Source organism: Ictidomys tridecemlineatus, chromosome 10, assembly GCF_052094955.1.
Source record: "Ictidomys tridecemlineatus isolate mIctTri1 chromosome 10, mIctTri1.hap1, whole genome shotgun sequence".
NCBI lineage: Eukaryota > Metazoa > Chordata > Mammalia > Rodentia > Sciuridae > Ictidomys > Ictidomys tridecemlineatus.
Genome location: NC_135486.1, coordinates 88,462,553 through 88,479,651, shown reverse-complemented (window position 1 = coordinate 88,479,651; position 17,099 = coordinate 88,462,553).

The window sequence follows — 17,099 nt, the reverse complement described above, 5'->3', positions numbered from 1 at the left end:
GTGATGCCAGGTACCTGGGCCAAGCAACTGAAATGTGGGATTGCCTGTAATTGATGAGGAATATTGTGAAAACTTCAAGTTTGTAGGTGAGAAGTTTTGGTATTTAGTCTGGAATAGTTTAAATTTCAAATTTCTATCAAACATCCTAGTGGAGATATTGTTAGGATATTGGAGATCAGGATAGAGATCTGCACGGGGGTGTAAATCTAGGCATTACTGAACACAGATTTTCTCAGGTACAGCCTTGAAACTGGATTATATCACCTAATAAATATATAGAAATGCTTTTAAAAGTCCAAATACTGAACTCTATATATAAACATTTGTTTTTATTTTTGACCTGATTTCCATTATTTTTGTGCAAGTTTTTTTTAATACTGCCTCTTCAGCAAAGTAGGACTTTTTATTCTTATTTACAACAAACAATGGAGACAACAACAATAAATAACTTGAGGCCTGAATTGGCCTGTGTTCCTTATTTTAAAGTCCACTCTCTTCATTCTGGCCAACTATGTCCTTATGGGTCTTCCTTTTATCCTTAGGGAAGAAAATATGACTTGCTTTGGCCAAAATGCTGTTTAATAGAAAGAACATATTTTCCTAAGCTACACATACGTGTGGGTCTCCCATTGGAATTTTTCTGGCATTTTAACATAGTACTTAGATTTAGAGTCAACAAATGTTTTATGATGTGTTCTGGATACAAGGGTAGGTCCTTTAACATTCATTAGTTTAAACAAGTTCAATAAAGTGTCTTGGTGAGAATTCATTTCTTTCTTTCACAGAACAGAGAACAGAGGAAGAGAGGTTAAATCTGGGCCTCTAATAGTTATACTTGCAGCTTTTTCCATTCCAGAAAAATGTAGATCTTCTCCTTCTGTTGTCTTGATAGGGTCTGGTCATTCATTTAGTCATGAAGTCCCAGTTCTCTTCCATGAATGCCTTATAGCATATATATGGAATCTATTATGAACCTTTCATATCTCCTAGAACTGTTTTGTTCAATAAATAATACATCAGTCAAGGTTAGCTGACTTGCCCAAGGTCATGCAATAAATTGGTGGTGTTGCTGCAGAGAAACAAACTCTGGACACGTTTCCTGGATCCAGGCCATGATTCTCTTCCCTTGTCCCAACTATTTCTGTAGTTTTCAGGATTTTGAATACACATTCCACTTTTTCTTACTTGAAGATAAGAATACTGAAAACCATGCTGGGATTTTTCAGTCTGTTACACACATTACCTTCCAGCAAGCATAATAAAGAAACTCACCATCTGTGCTAGGGAGTTAGGGCCTGGTTTGTGAGCAGCTGTTTTGGCTTCACTCCTGAAGAAGGTGAGCAGATCACTTCTGGGTAATGAATTAGATAATCAAGTAAAATCTGTTTTCTGATGAAGCCAATGTGTTTCTCAGGAGGGAACCACTAACAACATGTTAACCCATTGTACAGTAGACTGGCCAAGCCTCTCTCCTGAGGCCTTGTGGAATTGAATAGTATTAGAAATAGATGAACAATGGTTTTCCTGAATCCCCTGCAGGCTTATTGGTCATAGAAGAGAATTTTGTCAGTGGGCTAGCATTTATTGAGCATCTACTGAATATAAAAGAACATAGTAGGCTCATAGTGTTTTGCTTTATAGTGGTATGTATTAATGATACAAAATGCTGGATTTCACTGTTGCATAGTTGCATACACAGACTCTTTATTATGCCAAAATACATTCTCAATTGGTAAAGGCATTTTATTTAACCTGCCCCATTTAACCTGAGGTACCTGAAAATTTGCAACGAGAGTGGATGTGCTGCAATAGTTAGATATGTAATCTTTGATGCAAAAATTATACATCTTGTGTTAAATTGTTTTATTCTATGGGACATTGTTTTAACTGTATTTTTTCTTTAAACTTGAGTATTGACTCTTAGTACCTCATGGTCAATTCTTTGGACACTTGACATGTCTAAACATTCTCCAGTTGCCATGACATCAGATATGGCTGAAATTCCATGTCTTTTGGTTATAGATAAAGAATAAACAATTTTAAAATTAAAAAGTATCAATTTCAATAATAAACTTCCTTTTTGAATACAATATTATTTCAGTTTAAGTTGATTTTCTCAGTCAAACAAAGAGTAGGGAGAGTTATAGGCATCAGCTCATGTTTGAAGAACTATTCTGAATTCCTGAGATCAGAACCACAAATATGAGTAATCATTCAAAGTATATTTTTCCCCCTAAAATAAGGGAAAAGCAAGTAGCATCATGTCCAGGACTTAAACTGCAGAGAGCATGACCGAAAATCCCTCAGGAAAAAAAAAAATGAATAAAAAGGTTTAAAAGAAATATTATTTCTGGTCATAGGTCATAGGTAATTTAGTATAAAAAATACAAAATACAACTACACTTGTCTTATTAGAAGCTGAATATACTGCATTAATTATCCATTTTTGGTTTTGGAGGTATTGGTGATTAAACATAGGGGTGCTTAACCACTGAGTATATCCCCAGGGTCTCACTAAGTTGCCCAGGCCAGCCTTGAACTTGAGATCTCCTTGCTTCAACCTGCCAAGTAGCTGAGGTAACAGGCATGTGCCACCACGCTCAGCTAATTATGTATTTAATCTATTCATTTTAGAGGAGAAAAAGAAGATGTTGTGCAATATTATTTGTAGTAGTAATAATAATACCGTTAGTTACGACTAATGTTCTATATGGTGTGTACTATGTCACAGTGACTGCTATCAGCACATTCAGTAGTGAAGTAATGGTCTTGTGAGGTCAAAACCATTATTATTATAGACCAGGAAGTCAGGGATAGGCATTTTAGAGAGCTGGCCAAAGCTCGCAACTTAGGAAGAAGTAGACTCTAACATTGCATCCAGGAAATTGGCCTCTACATTCTGTATTCTTAATCACTGTACACACACACAAACACACACACACACACACACACACACACATTTAATAAAACCCAGATGTATTCTGTTTGGCTGTGCCTCCTGCCCCCTGATATCTGGAGTCTCTCTTCTCTTGAATACTAAAGAAGTTATTTGAAAACTTATAGTTCTTACACCTCCTAGTCCATCTTTGCTTATATCTGCTGGTACTCTTCCTAGTGAAAAGAAATAAGAAGTATCTTCCATTCAACTATTCTTTTTACAGAGCATAAAAATATCCAAAGTCATTTCAGTGCAGCCTAACATTTCATGTGAAAGGAAGTTTGATGGAAATGATGATGAGGTATTAGGAATTGGTACAGCCTCAACCTATTCCTCGGTACCAATTTCTGAAATCTCTAACACAATTCCTTTGACTGGGTAAGTTGTAAATAACATATATTTTTTTAATTTTTTATTTTTTTTATTGGTTGTTCACATTACAAAGCTCTTGACATATCATATTTCATACATTAGATTGACTTGGGTTATGAACTCCCAATTTTACCCCAAATGCAGATTGCAGAATCACGTCAGTTACACATCCACAATTTTACATAATGCCCTATTAGTAATTGTTGTATTCTGCTACCTTTCCTATCCCCTACTATCCCCCCTCCCCTCCCCTCCCATCTTCTCTCTCTACCCCATCTACTGTAATTCATTACTCTCCTTGTTTATTTTCCCATTCCCCTCACAACCTCTTATATGTAATTTTGTATAGCAATGAGGGTCTCCCTTCATTTCCATGCAATTTCCCTTTACTCTTCCTTTCCCTCCCATTGCTTACAGTTATGTAAGCTGTGAAGTCCAAGATCAGTATGCCAGCAGAGTCCATGTCTGATGAGGGCCCATTCCTTATAGAGACAGTCCCATCTCCACACTTTCACATGGCGAAAGGGAAGAATGACCTTCTTCAGGTCTCTTTTATAAAGGCATTAATCCTATCCATGCAGGTGGGGTACTCATGAAGCCATCATCTTCCGAAATCCTCACCTCTTCATACAATCACATTGGGGATTATGTGTCCAAATATTAATTGAGGAGAGTCACAAACATTTAGACCACAGCAGTATAAAAAGATAAATTGGTCTTTCTTCTGGCATGATTGTTCAAAATGTTGCTTATTGTAAGAAAAAATTATTGCAGCTTCACAACTTATGAATGACAATATAAAACACATTTTTAGTAACTTCTTCACTTTACCTCTATTCACATTTTGAATATTTTTTACCATCCTACTGCATTTTCTGTCCTCTAAATGAACTGTAATTTTATTGGCTTTAAGAACAAATAAATCTATATAATTACTACACCCACCATTTATGTTGTTACAGTTATAAGTACTGGAGAAGACATAATTGATACCCACTGTTTAATGTTTTGTATAGTTTACAGCTATTAATCATCATTATTATTATTAAATGTTGACCCCACAAGTCCTCCTTTTGCAGTAATCAATGGTGTGCATATCATAGTAGGAACCAGCCATTTTTCAAATGTTGTATATTGATCACTTTGGTTGTTGCTGTGTTTGTTTCCCCTTTTCTGTGAGGGGCCTGAAAATGACTGATAATCTACAAGATCACAGGGTATAGACTCTAGAAATGGCTATTGGAGCAAAATGATAACTAAATATAATAAAATAATGTGAGAGAAAGAATAAATAAAAAAGAGGAGCAGGAAGAGGAGGAAGAAATGATGATTTGGCTATTGAAAGGAGAAGAGAAAAAAGAAAGAGTAATAAGAGAAATAAAAACAAGAGCCAAAACAAACGAAAAGTCAAACTGAAACACATAAACAAAAAACCTTGTCCTTTAAAGTCAAAATAAGTCCAAAAAAAATGAGGAAAGAAAGAGAAAAATAAGTAAAAAGGGGGAAAAATAGAAGTGATAAAAACAAAGGGAAAAATAAATATGTGTGTGTGAGTGTGTGTCCATGATTCAATCAACAGAACTAGAACACAACCACACACACATTTAAACTCGTACTCAATGGAAAAGGGGAAAAAAAAAAGAAGAAAATCTTAATGAAAAATGAATAGGTTGTCTATGCTGAGGTAATCAAAGCTATTGACAAGAATTGATGTTCACTTTCTGTGCCATACTGTCTTTCTGTTTCTTCTTGGACCTAAGTGAGAGCAAGGCCTGGTGTTGTGAAACCCATCTTCTTTGAGTTGTTCACAAAGCTGTCTGCTGTAGTGGCTTGCAACTGAAGCTGCTTGTATTGGCTTTCAGCTTTCCTTCCTGGTGGTTTAGGTGAGGTCAGAAAAGGAAGTACTGACAATTAGAGTTTGTCTAGTAAAACTAGGTAGGTGCCCTCCCAATACAGGATTGATGCAGAGTTCTAAATGTGAAGTTCGTGCAGCTGGATTTTATTTCTAACTGACCTTTTAAGCTTTGTTGGGAGGTATCTGCTCTAGAGAGAATAGCTTTACCCACCTCATTGCTAGGAAGAAGCATATGTTGGTGGAGGTAGGGATGCAGTCCTGAGAGTTTCATTCTTGGAACAACTTTCTATTCTTTTCATTCACTCCATCACCCACAAACATGGTCATCTCAGGATCAGACCTCAAGCACAAATGTGTCTGCCTGTCCAACTTCAGGGATATCTCCCACTAATATTGCGAGCCAGAAACCCCAAAGGAAAAGTGACTAGCACTCCACTCCATATATGTAGCCTGAGTATACTGGTCCAAATTCCACATGTCTGCCTTAATCATGTCCAGACAAGAGGACTTTGGATCTCATGGAAGGGGCGTACAGAGACAGTTGAAAAATGCCTGATATGAACTTCCTGTCTCCCACAGGCACAAATCCACAGCAAATAATGCAGCAGAAAGCCACAGTATGGCTGCCCCAAGATGGAGTCCCATGTCAGCTCTCAGCTCTCCAGCCAGAAGTGTGGAGTACCCCTCACACATCAACTCATTGTACTGCCTTTGAGTCACTCAAGTTCAGATTACCTTTTGGTCCTGTGGGTTCCCTGTGCCAAATTTTCTTCACAAATTCAGTCTTTATTTCTTCTTGGATTTTCCCTTCCCTCTGGAGTGAACCAGTACCAATTTTTGGCTGGATTTATTTGCAAGGTATTCTTTCTGTCTTATTTTCAAAGTGCCTAAATTTCTGTCTGTATGACTCTGACATTAAGATTTGGTATATTATATCTGTCACCTTTTGTATCTGACAGTGAGTATTCCAATTGCTTGAATTCCAAGTCAGACCAACTGGAAATTGTACCTTTCTTCTACTTGATCATCTTTGTCTTACTACTCTGCCTCACTTGATAACACTCTTGCTCTTTTCCTATAGAACTATTAATATGGGCACACACACAAAAAAGAATAATATGATAGGTTTAACCCAAATAATCACACCAGAGCAGAATTTTTAAAATTATTAGCATCTTACATCTCTTCCTAACCTTAATTTTAAAAACAACTTTATTTACACAACTTGTGGACCAAGAAGACAATGTTTTCGTCCAAGTAATAGAGACTACTAATTACATCCGACTTCCCTCTTATTTTTCAGAGATCTGGCCTTTCAGTTTTTATTTAATCTTTGTTTTCATAGTTATGTATAAAATACTTTCTAGAAAGGTCTAATAATTTGTGTTAGCTCTTTGTCTCTATGATCAAACTATATGAACAAAAGATCTTAGGAAAAAAAAAGTTTGTTTAGGGTTTACAGTTTCAGAGATATCAGTCCATATACGGGAAGCTCCATTGTTATGGGTCCAAGGTAAGACGGATCATCATGACAAAAGGTTGTGGCATAGGAGTGCTGATCTTCTCAGCGTGATCAGTAAACAGAGGTGAGTGGAGGAGTCACTGGGAACCCTTCTGGGGCATTATCCCCAGTGACCCACCTCCTCCAGTTATGCCACATCTGCCAACATCTACTTCCAGTCAGTCCATTCAAACAAGGATGCACTGATGAGGTTGCAACTCTCATAATCTCATCATTTTACCTCTGAGTATTTCTCCATTAACACAGAAGTTTTGAGGGACACCTCGTATTCAAACTATAATATGGCTGCCTCATAATTCTTGGACATTTGTTACATAGTTTACCACAAGAAAACAGACAACATTCTGTGAGCAATACTTTGTGCCAAGTACTGTTTTAAGTACTTACATCCATTTAGTCATTTAGTTACCACAATTTATGAAGGAGGCTGCAGTAAAACAAAGCCCAGAGAGGTTAACTGACTTGCCATGGCAATACAAGTAATAAAAGATAAAATTAGAATTAGAACATAATATAAATAGTGTTCATCTCTCACTTCCATCCCCATTTCTCCTAATAGTTTACTTACTCTTGATAAAGTCAATTGCATCTTTCCACTCTACCTTCTTTTTCATCTAAAATACATTTTTAGAATTGCTGTCATATTTTTTAAAAACTCTATCAAGTTTAATTAATTTTTAAGCTATAAAAATTGGAACACAAGCTTCTGCTTGCATACATTTCACACATGTCCCTTCTAAATATGGTATACTTTAGGGCTGTGCACCATTGGACTCTATTAGTGTCTGGTGAAATGGACTGGGCATGGTGCATTGCGCTCTGACCTCTGTCTTTGCCCCTTTATATCACAATGTCAATGAAGTTGGCAGAGTGAGCAACAGCTTAAGTTATGAAGCTGCAATAATTTTTCATTATAATAAGCAACATTTTGAACAATCATGCCAGAAGAAAGACCAATTTATCTTTTTATTCTGCTGTGGTCTAAATGTTTGTGACTCTCCTCAATTAATATTTGGACACTTAATCCCCAATGTGATTGTATGAAGAGGTGAGGATTTCGGAAGATGATGGCTTCATGAGTACCCCACCTGCATGGATAGGATTAATGCCTTTATAAAAGAGACCTGAAGAAGGTCATTCTTCCCTTTCGCCATGTGAAAGTGTGGAGATGGGACTGTCTCTATAAGGAATGGGCCCTCATCAGACATGGACTCTGCTGGCATATTGATCTTGGACTTCACAGCTTACATAACTGTAAGCAATAAATTTATGTTATTTACAACTTACCCAGTCAAAGGAATTGTGTTAGAGATTTCAGAAATTGGTACCGAGGAATAGGTTGAGGCTGTACCAATTCCTAATACCTCATCATCATTTCCATCAAACTTCCTTTCACATGAAATGTTAGGCTGCACTGAAGTGACTTTGGATATTTTGAGGTTCTGTAAAAAGAATAGTTGAATGGAAGATACATTAGGGTTCAATAGTATATTTGCATTAGTTACAGTTACAGTTACTACCTACATATTTAAGTTACTGCTAGATCTCCATAGGCATAGCAAGGCTTCCATTGGCTGCTTATTATGAAAGTCAATAAGAGAGAGATGAATTAAAATGGAATTTATGATCAAAAGGGATGCAGAATGTAAAGTGTTGGAAATTTTTCATTCTGTAAAAAAATGAGAAAATACTTTCAGGAAAGAACACTAATAGTGTGTCCCAATGAATCTTGGATAAGGAAATTAGCATGGATAGAAAGCAGCCAGAGATATTCAAGAGAATGGAAAGATGACCACAATAGCATTTCAGAGATCTTTGGGGCTGTCTCTAGGTAGTTACAGATCCAGAATGCCGGGACTTGAGGTAGAATGATTTCATGGATTCATATCCTGCAGTGCTCCTTGGGCAAACAGGCCCAAGTATGGCTTTGGTTGTCCTTCTAGAGTGCACAGGCAATTCACCTTGACTGTGTTCCTTTGGGGTTAACAATGTGGGCACACAAAACATGAACTGTGCAGGTATAACTACCTGAACTTAGATTCCAAATGATGCCTTGAAGAACCTTGGAGTCCATGTTACTTGCTATTGATAAAGTCAATTGCAAAAATGTCGCAAGGACCATGCCACTGAAGAGAACTCTATCTAGAGCAAAGCCCTGTGAAATTGAAGGGACAGGGTATTACAGAGAACCACCGTTACGGCAATGCCTAGTGGAATCATGGGTACAAGGCCACACCCATAACCTGAGACTGGTAGACATATGGGTGTGCCTTAGAAAGCCATCAGCATCTCTTTAGCATCTCTACAGAAGTGGTAGGGACCTGTAAAAGTTGCCCTGTAAGCTTTGGATCAAGGTTACCTGATGTCTTGGGATTCCATCCTCTGCCCCAGAATTTCTGGAAGGTGGGACATGGGATCAAAGAATATTATTATTGAGTCTAGAGATTTAATTTTGTTTGCCCTGTTGACTTTTGGGCTTACTTGGGACCAATAAGCCTTTCTTTCTACCTATTTTTTCCTTTTGGAAATGGGGATGTTTACTCTATGCCTGTTCCATCATTGTATTTTGGAAGCACGTAAATTGCTTGATTCTACAGAAGTAGAGATATTTGCCTCAAGGGAGTGATACTTTGAATCTCCTCCATATATGATTTAAATGATATTTAATTGAAATTATAGATTTCAGATTTTGAGTAGATGCTAGAATTAGTTAAGAATTGGGAGAGCTAAGTGGATAAAATAGATGTAATTTTACATATGAGAGGATGAAAAATTTTGGGGGGACAGAGTGAAATATTATGATCTGAATGTTAATGTACCTCCAAAATTTATATGTACAAATTCCAACTGCTAAAGTGTTGGTATTAAGAGGATGGATTCAAGGGAAGTGACTCCTTCATAAGAGCTCTGCTGGCACGAATAGAATCAGTGCCCTTATAAAAGAGAGCAATTAATTCTTGTGGGATTAGAATGAGAAGAGGGCTCTCTATGAGGAAGTGGACATTTATCAGACAACAAATAAGCCGATGCATTCGTATTGGACTAACTTGTCTTCAAATTGTGGGCACCAAATTTATGTTGTTTATCTATTACTCGGTCCAGGACATTTGTTATAACAGCAAGACCAGACTGATACACTCTTTAAAAATGTTAGAGAAGGTTATAGGAAATGGCAACCAAATGTCGGCAGTAAAAATTTTAAAAATGGAAAGAGTATTATGAAAATGTTTCAAGTAACATTTAAAGCATGCTGCTTTTTCAAATTTTACATTTGTATGCCTTCATAAATTTGTATTGTGTTATTTCTTTTTACATTTTAAATATATACTAACATTCATATCTACTTTGGCATCCTTATTCTGTTATTTTTTTTTAATACTCCTGTAGTTTGGGGACAATTATATTTTCTGGGAGGATCAGCATATACTTATGTACATATGTTTTATAACATGTCATATAAGATAATCATTAATTTTTATTCTTTCCTTCTATTCCATTTGAAATATTACTTAGTGAAATAATTTGGTTTCATTAGCTGACACTACAAAGCAGAATCTATAAGAATCTCTTTCAATGTGAATATTTAGCACTCTCCTCCTAAATAATAAAAACCTTATCCTCTAATTTGCTGACAAAATCTGATAATCCTGTGTCATAATGTTTTGCAGTGAGATTTATGAGATTTGGTAATATCTAAGATAATGGAACTAGAGAGACCGGTGATGAAAGAAAACCAAGCATTTGGGACCATGAACTTCATAGTAAATACTCAACAGATCCATTTAAGTGTTAGTCTGTTTAAAAAAGATTTCATTTAATTTTATCTCTTTCTTGACTTGTCTAATTGAATAGGTTCTCTATGGGTTCAGTATACCATTTCTCCACACCACCTAACTCTCTTCCAAGATTCTTTATACCTTTGAGTTTTCTTGTAGATTCATAGTGGTACATTGAACACATGCCAGATCTTATACATAATTTTAACTTTATTATTTTATTTAAAAATAAGTCAGATGTGGTATGGCTCAGTGGTAGAGCACTCACTTAGCATTTGCTTAAAATTCAGTACTGCCAAAAAAAGAAATGAGACTCAGATCTCAGATCTCTTACTTTATCACCTTCCACTGGATTATTTGGGGAAAAAAATAGATAGTACCCATCATTGTAAGACTAAGATCAATTACAAAGTGAAAATTACTACCTTTGATACACTGAGCTAATATTACCACACACTTAGTATATCAACTTCCAGATTTGCACAAGTTATACTAAGGATACTAGCTGATAGAGTGTGTGTCCTCTAACATGGCTTTTCTGGATAGGCACAGGACATATAGATAGTTATAGGAAGCTTTCTGATATCATTAATCATAGAAAAAAAGGAGAGATATGGGATAATTATAAATTGATTTTTGGAGTCATAAGTATTATCCACCCTCATGTAATGCCTGATTCTAGTGTTTGTTTTTTGTTTGTTTGATTTTCAATCTTTTTGTTAGTTCATAATTGTTATACAGAAAACTAGGTTTCATTGTGGCATATTTATACAAGCATGTAACTAACTTTGATCACTTCCACTACCTCATTAACCTTCACCCTAACATGTTTAATATAAGTGCATGTATTTCATTGGTAAATCACAGGAGTTGGGGAATATAGTCATCTTTTCCAGCATTTCAGTTTATACCAAGGAAGTAATTCTAAAAAGCAATACAAGTGCAAAAGCGCTCACTGGAGAAAGTGGAACCAACCTAGATGCCCTTCAGTAGATTGATGGATTTTTAAAAATGTGGCATATATACACAATGGAATATTACTCAGCATTAAAAGAGAATAAAATCATAATACTTGCAGATAAATGGATAGATTTAGAGAAGATAATGCTAAGTGAAGTTAGCCAATCCCCCCCAAACAAACGCCAATGTTTTCTCTGATTCATAGTGGGGAGACTGATTCAGGAGACTGATTCATAGTGGGGTAGGGAGGGGGAGCATGGGAGGAATAGACAAACTCTAGATAGGGCAGAGGGGTGGGAGGGGAAGGGAGGGAGCATGGGGTTTGAAATGATGGTGGAATGTGGTGGACATTTTATCTAAAGTACATGAATGAAGACACAAATTGGTGTGAATATACTTTGTATACAAGCAGAGATATGAATAATTGTGCTGTATATGTGTAATAAGAATTGTAATGCATTCTGCTGTCATATATAAATTAAAAATTAATTAAGAAAAAAGGTAATGGGGAATGAATGAAGGAAAGAATGAATAAAGGAAAAATACTTGCCTAATTAAAATTAAGAAAATGCAATTTATATATTTATCACATTGCATCACTTTTACCAGTTGTAAGTCAATCCTGTGTTATGGGGAGCATCCAAGTCACATCATAAGAAGAACATAGGGATAGGAAAAAATTTTGCAGCCATTTTTAGAAAATATTACCACAAATGGTAATGAATTTTAATGAGAATTCATGGAAATTAGAATAATTGTAATTCAGTTCTATCAGTCTAGGGATTTAATGTACTCTACAGAAGTCTTAAAATGCATATATCCTTTGACAAAATAATTCTAGTGTTCTTTATTTGTTTGATTTTCAGTCTTTTTGTTAGCTCATATTTGTTGTACAGAATAATAGGTTTCATTGTGGCATATTTATACATGCATGTAACATATTTTGATCATTTTCACTATCCCATTACTCTTCACCCTAATATACCACCTCCACCTGACTCTTTTTTTTTTCTGTAATAGTCTCTCTTCTACTTTTATGTCATCTCTTCTTTTTCTTTGAATATTACATGTGAGAAAGGAAAAATAAAAAGAAGCATGTAATAGTTGTTACTTCTGAGTCTGGTTCATTTAGTTTAATATGATGATCTTTAGTTCCATCCATTTTCCTACAATTAATATAACTTTGCTTTTTTTTAATGGCAGAATAATAAACCATTGTGTATGTATACCACATTTCCTTTGTCCATTCATCTGTTTATGGGCATGTAGGCTGATTCTATATCTTAGGTGTTCTGAATGATGAAGTGATAAACATGAGTATGCAGGTTTCTCTATAATATGTTGACTTTAATATTTCAGATATATGTCAAGGAGTGTTATAGCTTGGTCTTATGAGAGTTCTATGTCTAGTTTTCTGAGGAATCTCCATAATGATTTCAAAAGTGATGTGGTAATTTACACTCCCACCTGCAGTGTTTAAGCATTTCTTTCCCCTTACATTCTCTCCAGCATTTCTTGTTTTTCTGTTCTTGATGATAGTTGGGTGAAGATGGAATCACAATGTCATTTTTATTCATATTTCTGTAATGGATAAACATATTGAGCACATTTTTTGTTCTTTTGAGAAGTATTATTTGTCTCATTTGTTCATTTATTATTTGGGTTATTTGTTTTTGCTTTTTTTGAGTTTTTTATATATTCTGGACACTAATTCTCTATTGCAGGAATAACTGGCAAAAACACGCTTCCATTCTGTAGGCTGGTTCTTCACACTGTTAATTGTTTTCTTTGCTGTGCAAAAACTTTTTAATTCAATGCAATTTAATTTGTTTATTTTTGCTATTATTTCCTGAACTATAGGAGTCCTATTCAAGAAGTTGTTGTCTATGCCTATGTCTTGAAGTGTTTCCCTATGTTTTCTTCTATCAATTTCAAAATTTCAGGACATATACTTAGGTCTTTAATAGTGACCTACTTTCAGTCTTCTACATATGGATATTTAGTATTCTCAGCATCAGTTATTAAAGAGCTCATCTTTTCTCCAATGTATGTTTTTAACACTGTTGTTAAAGATTAGATAGTGGGTTTATTTCTGTGCCCAGTTTTTAGTCTAAATGTCTATTTTTATGCTAACATAGTACTGGCATAAAAATGTTTGTTTCTATGGCTTTGCAATGTATTTTAAAATTTGGTATTGTGATACCTTCAGCATTGTTTTTGCTTGAGATTGCAAGACTCTTGTTCTTTTGTACTTATGTATGAATTTTAGAGTTGTTTTCTACTTCTGTGAAGAATGCCATTAGAATTTTGATGTGGATCACATTAAATTTGTAGATTTATTTGGTAATATGGCCATTTTAACAACATTGCTTCTTTTGATTATTAACATGGGAAGTTTTTCCATCTTCTAGTGTCTTCATGAATTTCTTTTTATTGTGTTCTGTAATTTCCACAGTAGATGTCTTTCACCTTCTTAGTTAGGTTTATTCTTAGATATTTTATTTTTATTTTTTTGAAGATATTTTGAATTAAATTGTTTTCTTTCTTAGAAGGTTTATAACTGGTATATTGGAAAGCTATTGGATTTCGTATGTTAATTTTGTATACTGCTATTTTTTGTGAATTGGGTTATCAGATCTACAGTTCTTGGTGGAGTCCTTATGTCTTCTCAGCATAGTATCATATCTGCAAGAAGGGCCAATTTGGCTTCTCATTTTCTATTTGTATCCCTTTTATTTCTTTCTCTTGCTTAATTGCTCTGGCTAAAATTTCAAATACTATATTGAATAGGAGTGTGTGAGAGTGGAAATCCCTGTCTTGTTCCTGATTTTAGAGGAAATGTTAAGATTTTTCTGATTCAATATAATATTGGCTTTTGCTTTGTTATATATAGCCTTTCTCATTTTGAGGTAAAATTATCCTATACCTAGTTTGTTATCATGAGGAGTTGTTGAAGTTTTTCAGACTTTTTATGCATCCGTTGAAAGGATCATGTACTTTTTATCCTGGATTCTATTTATGTCTTGTATTGTGTATATTGATTTATTTACATTGAAACATCCTAGAATTCCTGTATTTCGGCCAGCTTGACGAGGAGGTTTGATCTTTTTAATATATTGTTAAACTTAGAATTAAAATATTATACTGAAATTTTTTTGCATCTGTGTTCATCGGGGATATTTGTTTGTTGTTTTCTTTTTGGTGTGTCTTTATCCAGTTTGGGATCAAAGTGATACTGGCTTTGTAGAAGGAGATTGGGAGAGTTCCCTCCCTTTCTATTTCACAGAGTGTTTGAAGGGCATTGGTGTTCTCTTTTATTGAAAGGACTGGTAAGTTTTTGCAGCTAATCCAACAAGTCCTGAACTTTTCATTATTGAGAGACTTTTCATTACTACTTCAATGTCCTTGTTATGCTAGTTTTTGATATACTAAATCTTAAATAAATAACCATGCTTATTTCTATATAGGTACTCCCGTTCACCAGTCTGTGAAAAGTTTAACTGTACTAGATAGTATCTTAACTATTACAGCATAAACTTCTAAGCTGTAGAATAATGCTGTGGGTTGAATTTGTCTCTTCTAGAATTCCTTTATGGAACTGAAACTTAATGCTCAATGCATTAGTGTTAAAAAGTGTGGCCTTTAGGAAGTGATTAGGTCATGAGAGCTTCTCCCTCAGAAAAAGGATGAAGGCCCTTATAAAAAAAAGACTTAGGCACTAAAACAGAGACCCTGTGCCTAATAGAAGAAAAAGTGGGATCAAATCTCCACCATGTCAGCTAAGGAACTGACTTCCTTAACAAGACTCCTAAAGCACAAAAAGTAAAATCAAGAACCAATAAAAGGGATTGACTCAAACTAAAAAGCTTCTTCTCAGCAAAGGAAACATTAAATAACGTGAAGAGAAGAGTTTACAGAATGGGAGAAAATCTTTATCACACACACTTCAGATAGAACACTAATCTCCAGGATTTATAAAAATCTCAAAAAACTTAACACGCAAAAATAAACTAAATAACCCAATTAATAAATGGTCTAAGGAACTGAACAGGCACTTTACAGAAGAAATACAATTGATCAATAAACATATAAAAAAAATGTTCATCATCTCTAATGAACAGAGAAATACAAATTAAAACTACTCTAAGATTTCATCTCATTCCAGTCAGAATGGCAATTATCAAGAATACAAGCAATAATAAGTGTTGGCAAGGATGTGGGGGAAAAGGTACACTCATATGTTGCTGGTGGGACTGTAAATTTATGCAACCGCTCTGAAAAGCAGTATGGAGATTCCTCAGAGAATTTAGAATGGAACTACCATTCAACCCAGTTATTGCATTCCTTGGTTTTTACCCCCCAAATCAGCACACTATAGTGACGCAGCCACATCAATGTTTATAGCAGCTCAATTCACAATAGCTATAGAACCAACCTTGTGCCCTTCAGCAAATGAATGCATAAGGAAAAGAAAAATGAAATTATGACATTTGCAGGGAAATGGATGAAGCTGGAGAATACCATACTAAGTGAAACTCTAAAAACCGAAGATCAAATGTTTTCTCTGATCAGCAGATGCTGATCCACAGTGGGGGTGGGGGATAAAAGGACTTTACATTGTGCAGAGGGGAGTGAGGGGGAGGGGAGGAGCTGTGGAGATGGGAAGGACAGTGGAATGAGATGAACATTATTATCCTATATACACATATGATTACACTACCAGTGTGACTCTGCACCATGTTCAGCCAGAGGAAGGAAAAGTTGTGCTCCATTGGTATACAATGTGTCCAAATTTATTCAACTGTCATGTATAACTAATTAGAACAAATTTTAAAAAAATTAAAATTTTTAAAAAAGAGGCTTCATACAACATTTAGTTCTCTTTTGCCCTTCTCCTTTTTTTCCCATCTAAAGACACAACCTTCACCTTTTCTGCCAAGAGTGGACACAGCAACAAGGTACCATCTTGAAAGCAGAAAAACCAACCAAGCTCTCATCAACACCTGATATTGTAGCATGTTTATCTTGGACTTCACATCCTCCAGAACTGTGAGGGAAAAAATATCTGATCTTTGTTAATTACCTAGTCTCAGGTATTTGTTATAGCAGCACAAATGGATTAAGAGAAGAGTATAGGATTTTGCTCTGTTAAAATGCCTCTGCATCCACCCATTTTTTTCCTGGAAGGTTCTAAATGTGTATCCCAGAGGCAACTACAAGTCAGTCACCTCCAGTTCCCCATCCTGTGTCTGATCTTAGATGCATTTAGTGATGCAGACTTTGAGCACTTGTTAATATTGGAGGCAGTATGATGAATTGTTGCAATCATTTTCACTTTGTTTCCTGAGGGTTTTAAATTTTCTATAGTGAATTCACTCATAATCACAAAAAAAGTTATTAAGTAAAATCAAGGTTTTTTCCCCTGTCTAATCATTTGTCAATTTTTTGATGCAAAACATTATTTTGGCCTGTATTTTTTAATCCTATAGCCAAAGAAGGTCATACACAGATAGATATAGATGGACAAATTTATAGTCCTATAAACAAATGCCATAATTTACCATATAATCACATTTCACAAATATGCAATGTAACATATTATATATATATATATATATATATATATATATATGTATGTGTGTGTGTATATATATATATACATATATATATATTAAT